The sequence below is a fragment of the Mesoplodon bidens genome (genome assembly GCF_964165515.1).
Source record: "Mesoplodon bidens genome assembly, chromosome: 13".
Classification (NCBI taxonomy): domain Eukaryota; kingdom Metazoa; phylum Chordata; class Mammalia; order Artiodactyla; family Ziphiidae; genus Mesoplodon; species Mesoplodon bidens.
In genome coordinates this window covers 37,240,670-37,256,405 of record NC_138169.1, presented here as the reverse complement: position 1 = coordinate 37,256,405, position 15,736 = coordinate 37,240,670, and positions in this window count along the sequence as shown.

Genomic DNA, 15,736 nt, shown 5'->3' with positions numbered 1-15,736 from the left:
CATTCCAGGAGTATGTTTCAGGTACATTCAAGAACTGATTCACAGGGCCAAGATATGAGAAACATTTGGATATTTGGTTTAGGGGTAGGGCCTTTTTTATTTTTTGTGGTTTACTTCCTAATTCAGAAGAAATGAATTACCATTTTATTTCCTGTCTCAAATATTAACTCATCGTTTTGTTGACGTGTAGTGTTAGTGTGCTGGAACTCATGAGAGCTGATTCTCCCCAATTCAGCATTTAGTGATGTCATATTGGTAGCTGAAAATTGGTACGGTGGGAGTATTTACACCATGGAAATTAGCAAATGCTACAAAACAGGAACTTTTTTTCACCAGCACTCCATTGCATGTAGTAGCCAAGCATCTTAAAAAAAATTTTTTTTTGACTGTGCCAGTATTCCTTCCTTTGAGGAATTGCCCTTTCTCTATCAATGTGATTCTGGTATGGTTGTCAATCCCAAAGCCCCTGCCTCTTTAATTACACAGGTGAATTACAGTTTATCTGTTCTGTGAACATATTTTTTGGGTATGCTTTCATTGTCTCTAGGAGATGTTATTTTTGCTACTTTTCATTTTTCATGAATTTTGAGAGATTCAAAAACTGTGTGTGGCCACTCCCACCTCTTCATAATCATCCTCAATTATATTTTAAACAGATAATTCATTCAATAAGAGTTTTATAAACATAGATTTGTGAAGATTGTTTCCTTGAATTGGATACAGGTTGATAATAGCTGTTGATAATATAAATTAAAGTTCTCTTGCTGCTTCTCCTTGGAGATTCATGTCTTTGTAATTTTTCCTTTCTCAGAAACTGTTACATTTACTATAATATCCCTAGATAAACTTGATAGTTTGAGGCTCACCTTTATTTTTTATGTGTCTGAAATTATTAGGAATAATGACTAAGAATACTAATTTCATTTTTAAACATCTCGTTACTTCGTGCAAAGTTCCCCCCCATATCAGATAAATTTTAAATGTTTTACCCCAAGCTGTATATCTCTGTTAAAGTTACATTGGTCATATCACAAAATAATTCTTGGTACCTAGAATAACAAAAGAATTTAAGCAGAAAATATATGTCCTATTTTGAAAACATTTCAACACAGTAAAAATGTAATGATTTCCCCTCTCATTCTGAGATCTTGTTAGGTATAGTTTAAGGAAAATTCTTTGTTTCTAGAGTCTTATGACAGACTCAGGATTTTTTAAAAAATTAATTAATTTATTATTATTTTTTTTTGGCTGCATTGGGTCTTCGTTGCTGTGTGTGGGCTTTCTCAAGTTATGGTGACCGGGGGCTACTCTTCGTTGCAGTGCATGGGCTTCTCATTGCGGTGGCCTCTCTTGTTGCAGCACACGGGCTGTAGGTGCACGTGGACTCAGTAGTTGTGGCTTGCGGGCTCCAGAGCGCAGGCTCAGTAGTTGTGATGCATGGGCTTAGTTGCTCTGTGGCATGTGGGATCTTCCCCGACCAAGGATTGAATCTGTGTCCTCTACATTGGCAGGAAGATTCTTAACCACTGCGGAACCAGGGAAGCCCAGGATATATTTTTTTTAATTTGGAAAATACTTAATTTTCAAAGATTTTTTTGTATTTATGTGCTCTTCTTGAGTTTTATTCTAAAATTAATTTACATGGAAATATGTTTATCTTTAAAATGTATTTATCTCTTTTTTAAAAATCCTATTCCCTACTCAAAAGATAAATTTAAATCTACAGTCTCAGGCTTATACAAAAACAAGATAACTCATAAATTCTTGAAGGGTAAAGCCAGTATCTTTATTTTTATGCATTCGTGTTCTAGTAATCCACATCAAGGTAACATAAAATAAAAATTTTATAGACCAAACTACTTCCAATTAAATTATTTTAACAAAATTGTGACTGATTATCAGTTGTGTGGATTTGTCTATTTTAGTAGAGTTCCGTTTATTGATTTTTTTTTTTTTTTTTTTTTTTGCATTACGCGGGCCTCTCACTGTTGTGGCCTCTCCTGTTGTGGAGCACAGGCTCCGACGTGCAGGCTCAGCAGCCATGGCTCACGGGCCCAGCCGCTCCGCGGCATGTGGCATCTTCCCGGACCGGGGCACGAACCCGTGTCCCCTGCATCGGCAGGTGGTCTCAACCACTGCGCCACCAGGGAAGCCCCCGTTTATTGATTTTTAATCAGCTATTAAAAATACCTGATTAAATATTGTGAATTTCTCATTATCACTAGTTTTAAATAATTTGTTTATGGTGTGATTTCATGTGGTTTTCTTTGTGTTTATCCTGCTTGAAGTTCATTGAGATTCCTGGATCTGTAGGTTTATATTTTCATTAGATCTGAAAACATTTTGTCAGTTATGTCTTCAGATATTTTTCTGCCCCTTCCTTTTTCTGAAACTCCTCTCACACTTATATATTTCTCAATTTTGTCCAAGAGATTTCTGTGACTGTTCCTATTTTTTTCATCCCTTTTTCTTTCTGTACTTCAATTTTGAAACTTTCATTTGTCCTTTCTTCAATCAAAGTCACTATGTTTTTCCTTTGTAGCCCTTGTCAGATAATTTTATCATCTCAGTATTTTGGGGTCTGTTTCTATTGGAAAACTCTGTTTCCGTTTCTCCCCTGTGGGTTAATCTAGAAAGTGCTTCCAGGCAGAAAGCTGAGATGATTGTCTGGCTTACCTATTTTTTCCCTCTCTAATCTACTTTCAGGGATTATAGTTCTTTACTGCCTATTTCCCAATTCTGAAAACAGTGGTTTCATATACTTTGTCCACTTTTCTAGTTATTTATGGTGGAGTAGTTAATTCAGTCTTACTTGACTAGATAGTGCAACTCCTGGCAATTATCTTTTAATATTGGTATCTTCAGGAATGTTTCTTTCTTGTGTTATGCAGAAAAGTAATGGAAGTAAAATATAGAGTTTAGTTGAGTTGGAGTTACGCATTTACTTATAACAGACATGCAGTTACATATGATAGTCTAAAGATCTTCCTCATGCACTACCAATGTTTGAACTTTGCTAGAGCCCCCATCATTTCCTTTGCACTTCTTTTTTTTTTTTTTTTTTTTTTTTTTTTTTTTTTTGCTGTATGCGGGCCTCTCACTGTTGTGGCCTCTCCCGTTGCGGAGCACAGGCTCCGGACGCGCAGGCCCAACGGCCATGGCTCACGGGCCCAACCGCTCCGCGGCATGTGGGATCTTCCCAGACTGGGGCACGAACCCGTGTCCCCTGCATCGGCAGGCGGACTCTCAACCACTGCGCCACCAGGGAAGCCCTGCACTTCTTTTTAGATTGCCGGATTATCACACTTCTTTCTCATTTATTGAAGGCCCCACTTGTCCTTCTCTGTACTGCTTTTCTTGCCTAATTTCAATAAGATTTCACATTCACTTCCAAAATTACCTGGGGTTGTCTATAATTGTTTTAGCTCTTAATCCCTTCTCTTTACCTTGGTCATTGCTGCAGTAGGTACCTAAGAACACTGGACTTAGGGTGCACATTTCAGTCTTGTTAATTTAATGCCACTACAGCTGTATGACTGTATGGGAAACTCACATAACTTCTCTGAACTTATTTGTGGAACCAAAGTGAGAAAATACCCTCTTCTTATCTCACAGATTTGGCAATGCTATTACACAAATATATCGTTCAAAGCATGTTGTTATCTTTGTACTTACTCATATGACAGGGTCCCAAATAATTTTGTTTTTACCATCTGTTCTTTTTCATTTAAAAATTATTTTCTGATGTATCATATATGACTTACACATTGTCTCTTGCCCCTTAAAATTGGTTTAAAAAATTTTGGCTAGGGGGCTTCCCTGGTGGCGCAGTGGTTGAGAGTCTGCCTGCCAATGCAGGGGACACGGGTTCGTGCCCCGGTTCAGGAAGATCCCACATGCCGCGGAGCGGCTGGGCCCGTGAGCCATGGCTGCTGAGCCTGCACGTCTGGAGCCTGTGCTCCACAATGGGAGAGGCCACAACAGTGAGAGGCCTGCGTACCGCAAAAAAAAAAACAAAAAAACTTCTCTTGGTATAAATTTTTCTTAGGTAGGAAAGAGTAACATGGAGGGAGCCTGTTTTGATGACTATGGGGAATTGGACGGAGAGGTAACTGAAACACTAAGCTTAAGGTGTCACTCCATGGGGACTTGATAGTGATGTAGGTTATTGCCAACAGTTTTAGCGGCATCAGTTAGGATTTTGCTGGTAATTGTGGAATCACACTGATGTGTACAACAAAGAGTGTAGTAAAAACAGCTTTACTGTAACACTGGCGGAACCCCCACAGCTTTTCTTTTGTACCATTTTGTATTTCTCCTCCTCCAATAATGATTCCTCCTTAACTCCCAGAAAGTAGAATAGTCAATTTAAGTGAAATAGGAAAAGTTATTTTACCAACACAAGTCACTAATGAAATAGAATTCTTCCATGAGATACATTTTAAATCATTTTTTAAATGCCTCCCTCCCACCTTACTTTTTATTTTTATTTTTTCAGTATGCGGGCCTCTCACTGTGTGGCCTCTCCCATTGAAGAGCACAGCCTCCAGACGCACAGGCTCAGCGGCCATGGCTCACGGGCCCAGCCGCTCCGCGGCATGTGGGATCTTCCCGAACCAGGGCACGAACCCGTGTCCCCTGCATTGGCAGGCGGACTCTCAACCACTGTGCCACCAGGGAAGCCCCCACCTTATTTTTTGATGTTCTTGTTCTTCCTGGTATCCTTGCTATGACGAAGAGGCCTGGTGACCAAGTGACCTTTGTAGTGTGGGGTATCTCCTTTGGCATGTGAGATAATTCAAGATGGAAGTAATATGGAAACAAGTGAGAGGAGGAATTTGGGGATGGGGATTGGAGCTTGAAACATGGAAACTCCTTGAGGTGTTCTTTTTCCTGTAGTGGCCCACAAGGATGAGATATAGCCTGACAGCTCCTGAGAACAAAGTATATCCATAAGCCAGGATAGCTAGGTGTGTGTAAATCCTAAACTTTATTTCCCTTTTGTTAATCTTAATTTCTTATTAAAAATTTGTTTGATTAATTCTGCTTTATTACATTCATGCTTAGGAAATTAAAAAAAAAGAAACCCAAAGTTCTTATATAATCATCTGGGTGGAGCTTTAGAAAAGAAAATAGCGTTTTTCATGGTCCAACACTGTTGATAAAGGTGATTGTTGGGATACTTCCAGGGGAAGGTAACTCTGGGTGCTTGGAGATTCACACTGATTCTTCCTCCCATAGATATTCCTCCTCCATTTCTACCTTGGAGGATCTGTCTTAATTTTGTTAAGGGACATGACTTTTACTAATATGTGTTCAATTTGGAAAAAAATAGTAACTCAAGAAATAAAATATACTCTCCATCCCCCTCCTAGTTTTTACATTTTTATTTTTTAGGATGAAATTGGTTTATATTAGGAGTTGTTAACAAGAATACTACTGAGGAACCCAAGAAGACAAGTGTCACAAAGTGCTATAATGTCCTGCAAAATATGGAAATAACCCTTTCACAATTCCAGTAGGTATCATTTTTAGAACCCAAAATTAAAAAAAACCTGATGACTTCATTTAACTTCTATTTCTACAAGGTTTCGCAAACTTACTAGAATTCTCTAGCTCACACAAACCTTTAATTTTTGCTTCTTCCTCCAAACCTAAGTGTCCTAAACTGTTGTTTTTTGTTTCTTGACCTCTGCTTCAAGGTCATTGATGCCTGGTGAAAAAGTAGATCTACTACTTTTGTTTTACTGATAAGATTTTTCTGTTAGGCTTCAGTTTTCTGTCTCTCCTAACCAACCATGCCTCCCCAGCCCCTGTTTTCTAGATCAAGGATGATAACTTGATCTATGAAAATGTGCTGTGGCTGGTCCTTGTCCTTCCAGACCAACTTGTTCTGGCATGTAGTTTAGGCCATTTGAAATACTGTAAAAAGCATGCACTAGTGTTTTTAACACATTGTAGCATTTGGGGAATTTTTGCCCTAGTCAATATCCTGACAAAACCCCTCAAGAATAGAACAAAAATGAAAGATTAGAATCCTAGAGCCAGTAAAGATTGCTGCTGAGTTAAGGACTGTATACATATAAGAATAGCTCAATATCAAAATATATAATACTATAACTTACCAAATTAATAAATAAAAAGAGAAAACACAGGATCATCTCTTTATAGCTGAAGAAGTATTTGATGTAATTCATCTTCCATTCTTGATAAGAAACTCTTGATACAATGTAATATACCAACATAAAATATCCTTAACATAATAAAAATATAATTTTGTACCATATTTTTTAAAAAGCAGCATCTAGAACATCTAGAAATCATTCCTTCACATTTAGGAATAAGAGAAAGATGTTCATTATGATACCATTCTTAATGAAGTCCAGCTAACATAATAAAATTAGAGAAAAAAATGAGTGTAAAAGTTATAACAGAGAAGACAAAATATTTGCAGGTAATATGGTTGTATGTATTAAAAACCCAAGTGGGTTACCTGATAAATCTATTATAACAATAAGAAAATTCAGTGAGCTGGCTGGTATATTAAGAAAAACTGTTTTCCTATATACAATCTAAGACAAGGTAAAAAAAATATAATTGAAGGGAAGCACCTATTAACCAAAGTCACAAAGAGATTAAATACCTAGGAATAAACTTAATAAAAGATATAAAACATTTAAGTGAATGAAAATTTAGAATACTACTGAGTTACCCAAGAAGACTTAAATAGAAAGGTATTTTCTCATCTTAGATAGGGAAACTCAATATCATTATGATGTTTATTCTCTCCCAGTAAAATTATATGTTTAAAATTCTCCTCAATAACTATACTAAGAGATTTTTATATGAACTACAAAAACTATTCTAACTTTCTTATGTTAAAATAAAAATAATTTTTAGGGAAATTCTAAAAAAAATAAAAATTATTGCTTTTGAATGTACTCACTGAGGATAGTTAGTCCTACAGGATATTGAACATATTATAGTTATATAGTAATTTAAAGGTTGGTACTGGCACTTGTATAAATAATGTATGGTTCAATAAAACAGTAAAATGTCCAGATATAGGCTCAATATATTTGTGAATTTGGTGTGCGTTAAAGGTGGTATTGAAAAATCAGGGGACAAAAGATGAATTATTCAATAAATGGTGCTGAGACAACTGCATAGCCATCTGGAGAAAAATAATATTGGCTCCCATCCTAATTTCATATGGAGCAAAGATTTTACTGTAAAAAATTAATCATAAAAGTATTAAGCTAAAGCATAGCGAAAATTAAATAATTTTCAAATAAGAAAGCATTTGTAAATGTCATATAAAACCCAGAAGCCATGCAAGAATTTTTCCATAAATTTAACTGAAAATTACACTTCTGTGGCAAAAATAACCATAAGTAAAAAAAAAAATTTAGAAAAAATTAATAACACATATTATAGGCAAAAGCTAATTTCTTTAATATGTAAAGACTTTATATTCATTAATAAGGCAACAATAATACAATAAAAATAAGAGCACAGGTATAAACAGTACACAAAAAGAAATTATAGATGACTCAAACTTATTAAAACATACTTAAGTACTTTCAAAATAGAAGATGAAGATAAATGAAAACCATAGTGAGTTAGGTGAAAATGCTATTAGATTAGCAAAGATTAAAACAATTCGATAAAGCAAACTTGTATTTTATGTGATATGAGTTAATAAGAGAATAATAATAAGAATTAACATTTTTTGAGTGCTTATCTTGTATCAGGTACTGTTCTGAGTTTTATATGTATTTATTAACCAGTTCCTCACAATGATCCTATAAAACACGTACAATTCTTATTCCTGTTTTCAGATGGTGAAACTGAGATCTAGAAAGAACTAACTTGCCTAGTTGTGACAAAAGTAAGTGGCAGAAGTAGAAACTGAACCGAGATCTGGCTAAAAGTTATGCAAGTAGCTATAATCAGCTATTGTTTGTCCTCCAAATGATCTGTAATAAAAATTACAAATATAGTCATTTTAACCCTGAAATTCTACTGTCAGGGTTTTATCCTCCATATTTACTCGCAAAGGTACCAGAAAATGAATGCACACAGATGCTCACTGTAGCCTGGTCTGTGATAGCAGTAGATTGGAAACAAAAGTTTCATAGGAACTGGTGATATATACTATGGTATAGCCATACAATGGAATCCTGCCAGCTGAAAGCAAAATGAGGAAGTTTTTCAACTATGTAGTAGTACATATACTACTATTTGTATAAAAAGAAGTATATATTTATAGTTTGTGTGTGATGTTATATTAGAATATCTTCAGAAAGATGCACAAGAAATTGGTAATTGTGTGGCTCTGGGGAGGGAAATTGGGGATAGGCATAGGAGGAAGACTTACTTTTCATTGTATTGTTTGGTATTGTTTACATGTTGCACTATGTAAATATATTATCCACTCAAAGCTGAAATATGTACATCGATTACATTTTTTACATGTTTTTTAGAAATAGCTTCACCAATATTCTGAAATGTTTTCTGTAGAGAGGGGCAGGGCATGTACCCTTTTGGGAATGGCTGCTTCTAATAACAGCAGGTGTGATGGGAATGAGTTGTGTTTGGGGATGGTGTTGAGGGGCATTGAAGGTTGATAGCTATTGACCTGGACTGCTTCTCTGCTTGCAGACATTTCCCACATCCTTATAAGAGACGTTAAGGTGCTGCTGAGGATCACCCCCCCTGTTCTTACCTGTCCCCATTGCCCACATCAACAGCAGATGCTTGAGGTGTCTGTATGCCTGGACTGTTATGTTTGAGCCTTCTGGAGACATATTCAAACGCTGTCTCTTTGCCCAATTGTGCACTTGGTCATTCACTGGTTTGTTCTAATAGCCCAGAATCTTTGCTATCTTTTTCTTCAACATCATAGTCCCCAAGTGCTTAGAAATAACCTAAATCTGAGTGTTTATTCTAAAAGGAAGGACATTTAAGGCCAGAGTGGCAAAGGGATTTGCTTTCTCAAAGCTTCTTTCTTGCCCAGTGATTGTGGCTTCTTTCCTGTAGACTCAGCTACACCCGACACTCTGGTCTGCCTCCTTCCTGGATGGCTTTGCTCTGTTAGCTGGAACTGAGGGGCTCCCCATCATTCTAGGCAGAAATTTTATGGTATAGAGATTTGGTGAATTGGATGAAGAATTAAGACATAGCTATTGATGATGCCATCAATATTTTTTCATTCAGTCTAAATTTGGTTCCAGGCACTTTTCTGGATTATGTTTGTGTTTGTTATCATTGAATAATGAAGAGCAGCAGAGGTGTTCTGGAGAAACAGCTTCCTTTTTTCACTTTGCCATAAATGTCTCCACTGTGGTTATTTTAGTATGTACTTGATAAAAAGATTCTGAGCTATAAAAACATGCGATTGGACATTGGCATTGGTTAAATAATTTGCAAAGGTGTTCATTTCCAGGTAAATGAGGAGACATTCTGAGTAGCATGTTTCTTCTTGGTATTTAGGGCAACAAAGCTCACTCATTGCCTTTAAAAATTCACAGATGATTCATGAATCAATTAAAATTTTAAAGTAGCTCATTATTTTAAAGTTAGCTTTAGGTGGTTGATCATGATTAATAGATAACAGAATTTTAAAAATTAATGAAAAATGACTGCATCTTGTTATTGTAACACTGGGCTATGAATACTCTAGTGTAATTAATGATAAAAGTGATGCCTAGGGCTTCCCTGGTGGCACAGTGGTTAAGAATCTGCCTGCCAATACAGGGGACACGGGTTCGAGCTCCGGGCTGGGAAGATCCCACATGCCGTGGAGCAACTAAGCCCGCGAGCCACAACTACTGAGCCCACGTACCACAGCTACTGAAGCCTGCACGCCTACAGCCTGTGCTCTGCAACAAGAGAAGCCACCACAATGAGAAGCCCGTGCACCACAATGAAGAGTAGCCCCCACTTGCTGCAACTAGAGAAAGCCTGCACGCAGCAACAAAGACCCAATGCAGTCAAAAATAAATAAATAAATAAATTTATAAAAAAGTGATGCCTATAATATGAAGTATGTGGGCAAATTGTTATAACCATTGGCTCTGACAAATACTTATGCCACAAATCACCATTCAGGCCTATTATGTGCAAGATACAGTAGTAGCTGCTAAGTGCTTCTTTGCTACACACTCATAATCATAGCATATACTTTATAACAGACTAAAATTAATTTCAGATGAATTAAAGGGTGAAATTTTAAAAAGTCAATGAAGAAGAAATGTTTCTGAAAACAATATCTCCAAATGGGAAGCAGATTAAATTAAGAAAATAAAGTCAGTAGTTTTAATCAAATTAAAGAAAAAAAGAATAAGCTGGAGAAAATAGAAACAAACAACTAGAAAACATTTCATCAGAAGTTTATGTATAATAACAATTTTACTGCTATTATTAATAATGCTGCAAAACATACTCTTTCTAAATGAAGAGTAGTAAAAAAAAATCCATGTCTAGTAGCAGAGTAATCATTTAAAAATGGAATCATTTTCATGCATTTTTTACATGAAGCTCTTAAGTGAATTCAGGTTAAAAACCAAACTCCTTATTTTGGCTTATAAGGCCCCTCTTCCTCCCTCTTTTAAAAAACCTGTTTATTCTCATCTGTGGTCACTGTTCCCTAGCACCTCTTCTCCAATAGCGTTAAGACATGCAAATGTCCGTGTTCTCTCTTACCTCCTTCCTTGCCTCTGTTTCTGTGTCCAAGAGGATTAGAGAGGTTGTGTTTGAGACTCATAGTGTTCATCTGGATTCAGGTAATTAAGATACCTCTCCTTGCCTTGGCCTGTTGTTGCAAGTCCCTGAATGCTTCAACATACAGCTTGGTTTCCTTAATTCTGTCCATACCTCCTTTAATATTCCCTTCCTTAAAATTTCATCAAATTCCAAGTGAGGTTGTCACATTGCTAGCTCCATAAATGATACAGCACTCAAAATTCAGAATTAATTATTGATATTTTTCACATTTTCTCAAATTAAAAAAAACTTTATTGAGGCATGATTTATACACAGTAAATGCACCTACTTTGATCATCTAGTGTGATGAGTTTTTGGTAAATGTATATACCTGTGTAACCACCACACAGTAAAGAAAAAGTGCATGTCCCTTACCTCCCAAAAGTTTTCTTTCACTTTCCTGGTCAAATTTCCCACCTCAGTTCTCTAATCTGCTTTCTGTTACTATAGATTAGATTTGTGTTCTAGAGTTTTAGCTAGATGAAATCATACATCATGACTTGTTTGTATCTGACTTCTTTTGTTCAGCATAATGTTTTTGAGATTCACCCACATTGTTGCATTTATCAGTAAATCATTTCTTTTTATTGTCAAGCAGTGCTCAGTTATATGGATATTTTATAATTTATTTGTCCATACCCCTGTTCATGGGTATTTGTTTCCAGGTTTTTATTTTTTGGGGGGGCTAAATACCTAGGAGGAGAATTTCTGGGATGTATAGTAAGTGTTCAACTTTAAAAGTAGCTGTCAAACATTTTTACAAAGTGGTTGTACCAGTTCACATTCTCACCAGCAATGTATGAGTTCCAGTTACTCCATATCCTCACCTATTACTTGTTATTTTCAGTATTTTAAATGTTAGCTATTCTAATGGTTGGAGCAATTTCATTGTGGTTTTAGTTTGCATTTCCTTGATGACTAATGATGTTGAGAATCTTATATACTTTTTCATCATCCATTTGTCCATTAAAAATGGGGTTATTTGTCCTATTTTTGAAAACATGCATTCTGGGTACAAGTCCTTTGTTAGATACATGCATTGTAAATATTTTTTCCCAATTTTCCTTGTCTTTATTATCTTAGTAATGTTTTAGAAAGAGCAGATAGTTTAAACTTGGAGGTCCAATTTAACTTTTTTTATGGTCTATGAGTTTTGCATACTATCCATGAAATTTTTGCTTACCCCAGAGTCATGAAGATTTTCTCCTATGTTTTTTTCTGGAAAGTTTTTTTAGTTTTAGGAAAAAAAACCCCTCCATAGGTAAACTTAAAATCGCCCCTTTACCCCTTCCTACCTGTATTCCCCTCGTTTCATTCCAGTGCTATCCATTGTCATGAACTTCACACATATATCTTTATCTGTACTGTAAATTCTGCCATGCAAGTTCTTATGCATCACAATATTGAGCATTATTTTGTGAATTTATAAAACTTACATAAACAGTTTCATTTGTACATGCGTGTATCACTTAGCTTTTTCTGTGTTATAATTCATCCCCAAATGTAGTGTCTTAAATCCATAACCATTTTTTGAACTCACAGTTCTATGGGGCTGTAATTTGGGCTGGGCTCAGCTGAGCAGTCCTTCAGCTACTCTCAGCTTGGTTTACTAATGTGTCAGTGGTCATCTCCTGAGTTGGCTGGGAGTTGGTTGGTCTGCAAGAACTCAGTGGGTATCACATGTCTTGGGTTGATTTATTTTCTTGTTTTGTTTTTGCTATTACCCCGCAATGTTTCAGGGAACATCTTTATACTTATCTCCCTTTGCAATATATGCAATAACTTTTCTGGAAGTAAAATGGTTAGGTTTTTGAGTATGTGTATTTTTAGGAGATATTACCAAATTGCTCTCTAATTTGTTCTTGTGTTATGGGATATGTGTCCCCTCCCCTCATTAATATATTATTTTAAAATTATATTTGATATTCATATTGCCATAGTAGCTTTCCTTTGGTCAATATTTGCTACTACATCTTTTCCCATTCTTTCATTTTTAATCTTAAACTGTTGTTATGTTTTAGTTACACTTTTCTTCCACAAAGTGTATACAGGGATTAAAAAAATGTACACTGAGAGTCTTTAACTTTCAGTAAGAGTTTATTGTTTATAATTATTGTAATTAATGATATATTTGAACTAATGGCTTTCATCTTTATCTGAAATTATCCTTATTTGTCCCTCACTCTTGATGATTATTTTGCTGAATATGTTATATCTTGATTGATGTTATTTTCTTCCAGCAATTTGAATATATTATTTTATTTTATTCTGGCATCTTTTAATATACCAGTAATGTCAAACTGATTTTTCTATTTTTATCTGTAATTTCTCTACATATTAAGTAGAAGGGAGGGACTTTAATATCTGCTCAGTTAGCCTCTCAAACCAGAGGTTTGATTTTTATTTACTCTTAATCCAAGACAGAGAGAGATTCCATCTATCTACATCTTCTATCTATCTATCTATCTATCTACCTATCTATCTACAGAGAGACACACAGGGAGAGACAGACACACAGAGAATGTTTTGTTTTATTTTAGAAGAATGAGTGAAACCAAGTTTTTAATGATTCTTTAATTGTTCTCTATGGAAATTTTATATTTTAACTGTTGATGAAAAATTTTTAAATAAAAATCTGAAGTATTGTTTAACCACAACTATGGTTTTTACAAGCACAATGCTTATATCACATTGCTAGACTCTGTGACATGGGTGAGGTAGTGGCAGATAGCTAACTTCATGCTCACAGACTTTTTCTTTTTCCTCCTGAACACACATCTAAGCTAGATTCCCAAGCCCACTGCACATAGGTGGGACCATGTAACTGATTCCTGCAAACAGAATGTGCGTGGAAACAATGTTTGCCACTCCCAGGACTGTCTCTTCATCATTGTGTATGATCCTCCACCTTCTCTCTCTTTGCTTCATTAGCTGACCATATTCAGAAGACTCAGCAGAGACTCTGAGGCCCTAGAAGAAATGAAGAGCCCCTAACTGAAAGGAACCATTTGAGGATGGCAGAATTAATATATACATTGTAAGATCTTTGTGAATTTTTTTTTTTTTTTTTTTTTGCGCTACGTGGGCCTCTCACTGTTGTGGCCTCTCCTGTTGCGGAGCACAGGCTCCAGATGCGCAGGCTCAGCGGCCATGGCTCACGGGCCCAGCTGCTCTGCGGCATGTGGGATCTTCCCGGACCGGGGCACGAACCCGTGTCCCCTGCATCGGCAGGCAGACTCTCAACCACCGCACCACCAGGGAAGCCCTCTTTGTGAATTTTTAATGCAGTTCATACATAAACAGAAAAAGTTGGGTATACAATATCAATCAAGGAATGTAAACTTAATTCCTTAGCTCAAATACCTGTCCACTTATCTCTTTCTGACCCTTGATGATTAATGATTATCTTGCCTTTTAGATTTCTCTTAAAAAATGCAAGCTCTTCTCTACTTCCCAATCTTGGGGGGAGGGTGTGTTAGTTAAATGTCTTTGGGTATATGCACAAAAACTGATTTTGACTATCTTAAGCAAAAGATGATATTGTGAGGAAACTGAAGTGAATAGAAGACAGAGGTAAACAATCCTTCCTCAGAAAGGGCAGAGAGCTGGGAAGATTTAGGTTGTCAGCAGCAGGAACTGTGGAATTTCTCTCTGGCTTCTAGCAATGAGTAACTTGGTGCCAATTGATTTTCTGCCCTTCAGAATCTCTGTTCTAGATTGATATCTGGGAGACAGAATCCAGTCAGCTTAGCATAGACCACTGGCCTGCACTAGTGCCTAGCAAGGAAGATGTACTGTGATTGGCAGCCCTACCAAGAACATATGAAAAGGAGGAAGGGAAATATTTTGAAGAAAGTAAAGACGTTTAATTGGTATAAGAGGGAGAAGTGGTGCATGGCAGATTTACAACAGAATGCATCCCCTACAAAGGGGAAGATTTTAAGCCATTGATATCTCGATGTAAATAAATTTATTAGATTTCATCTTACACATGTGTATTTGGTAAAGCAAAGGGGAATGGTATTGAGTGTTATAATCTGACAATGTTCTAGGTAGTCTTATAAAAATTATCCCATTTTATGGAAAATGATGGCAGTGGAGTCCAGGAGCAGAGGTGGTGATAAAAGAGAAGTGCTATAAAGAGGGAAAACAAGGAAGGACCAGAGGCTACCTGAAACCAACTTTTCTATACCAGCTTTACCTAGATATAGAAATCATTTGACTATTGGCCAGTGAGTTTGCTATTCAGCTGTTTCTCACCCCTACAAGACTTGATTGTATTTAGATGTTTTGTATTACTTCTCAGTAGCAACCAATCAGAGACTTTAAAAATGACCAACTGTGGATAGAATTCTCTTGGAATTCTGAATGATTTATTTTGTGGTAGAAATAAATGAGAAGTACTAGTTGTATGTCAAGAAAGGAGGGAAAAATCATAAACGTTACACACCATTAAATTACCTTTCAGACTCGAACAAATGGCATTTCAGGAGAGAAGAAAGTCGAGAAGCACAGATGAAGCACAAGTGCTCAGAAATTCATTTTTTAGGGAGTGGGAGCCTGAGATCTGTTTTTGTATGTCAGCATGACACCAACCTGGGAGGTCAGAAAACCTTCACAGGCTTTTGCTTGTAGAGCAGGTGCACCTTGCTGTAAATAATCTTCGCAGCTCTGACCCTGAGAGCTAATATTAGATGTGTTTGGCCAGCTGCCTCCTGATTACATTCCCTCTGTGTTCACTTCCTTCCCCAGGACTCCCTAACAGGTGTCCAGCTCATTGGCTGAAGATTCTAACTGACTTTTGATAGCATTCCTAGAGTTGAATGCTTTTGCCATTTTGGTCTTTAAAGCGAGAATGGATGATGTTCATATGTTGTAATCTTCTAAAATCTTGTATCCCTCGATATTCCCTCCAAATAAAACTACATTTTGAAGAAAGAAATATAGCTTTGTTTCTGTTATTAAAAAT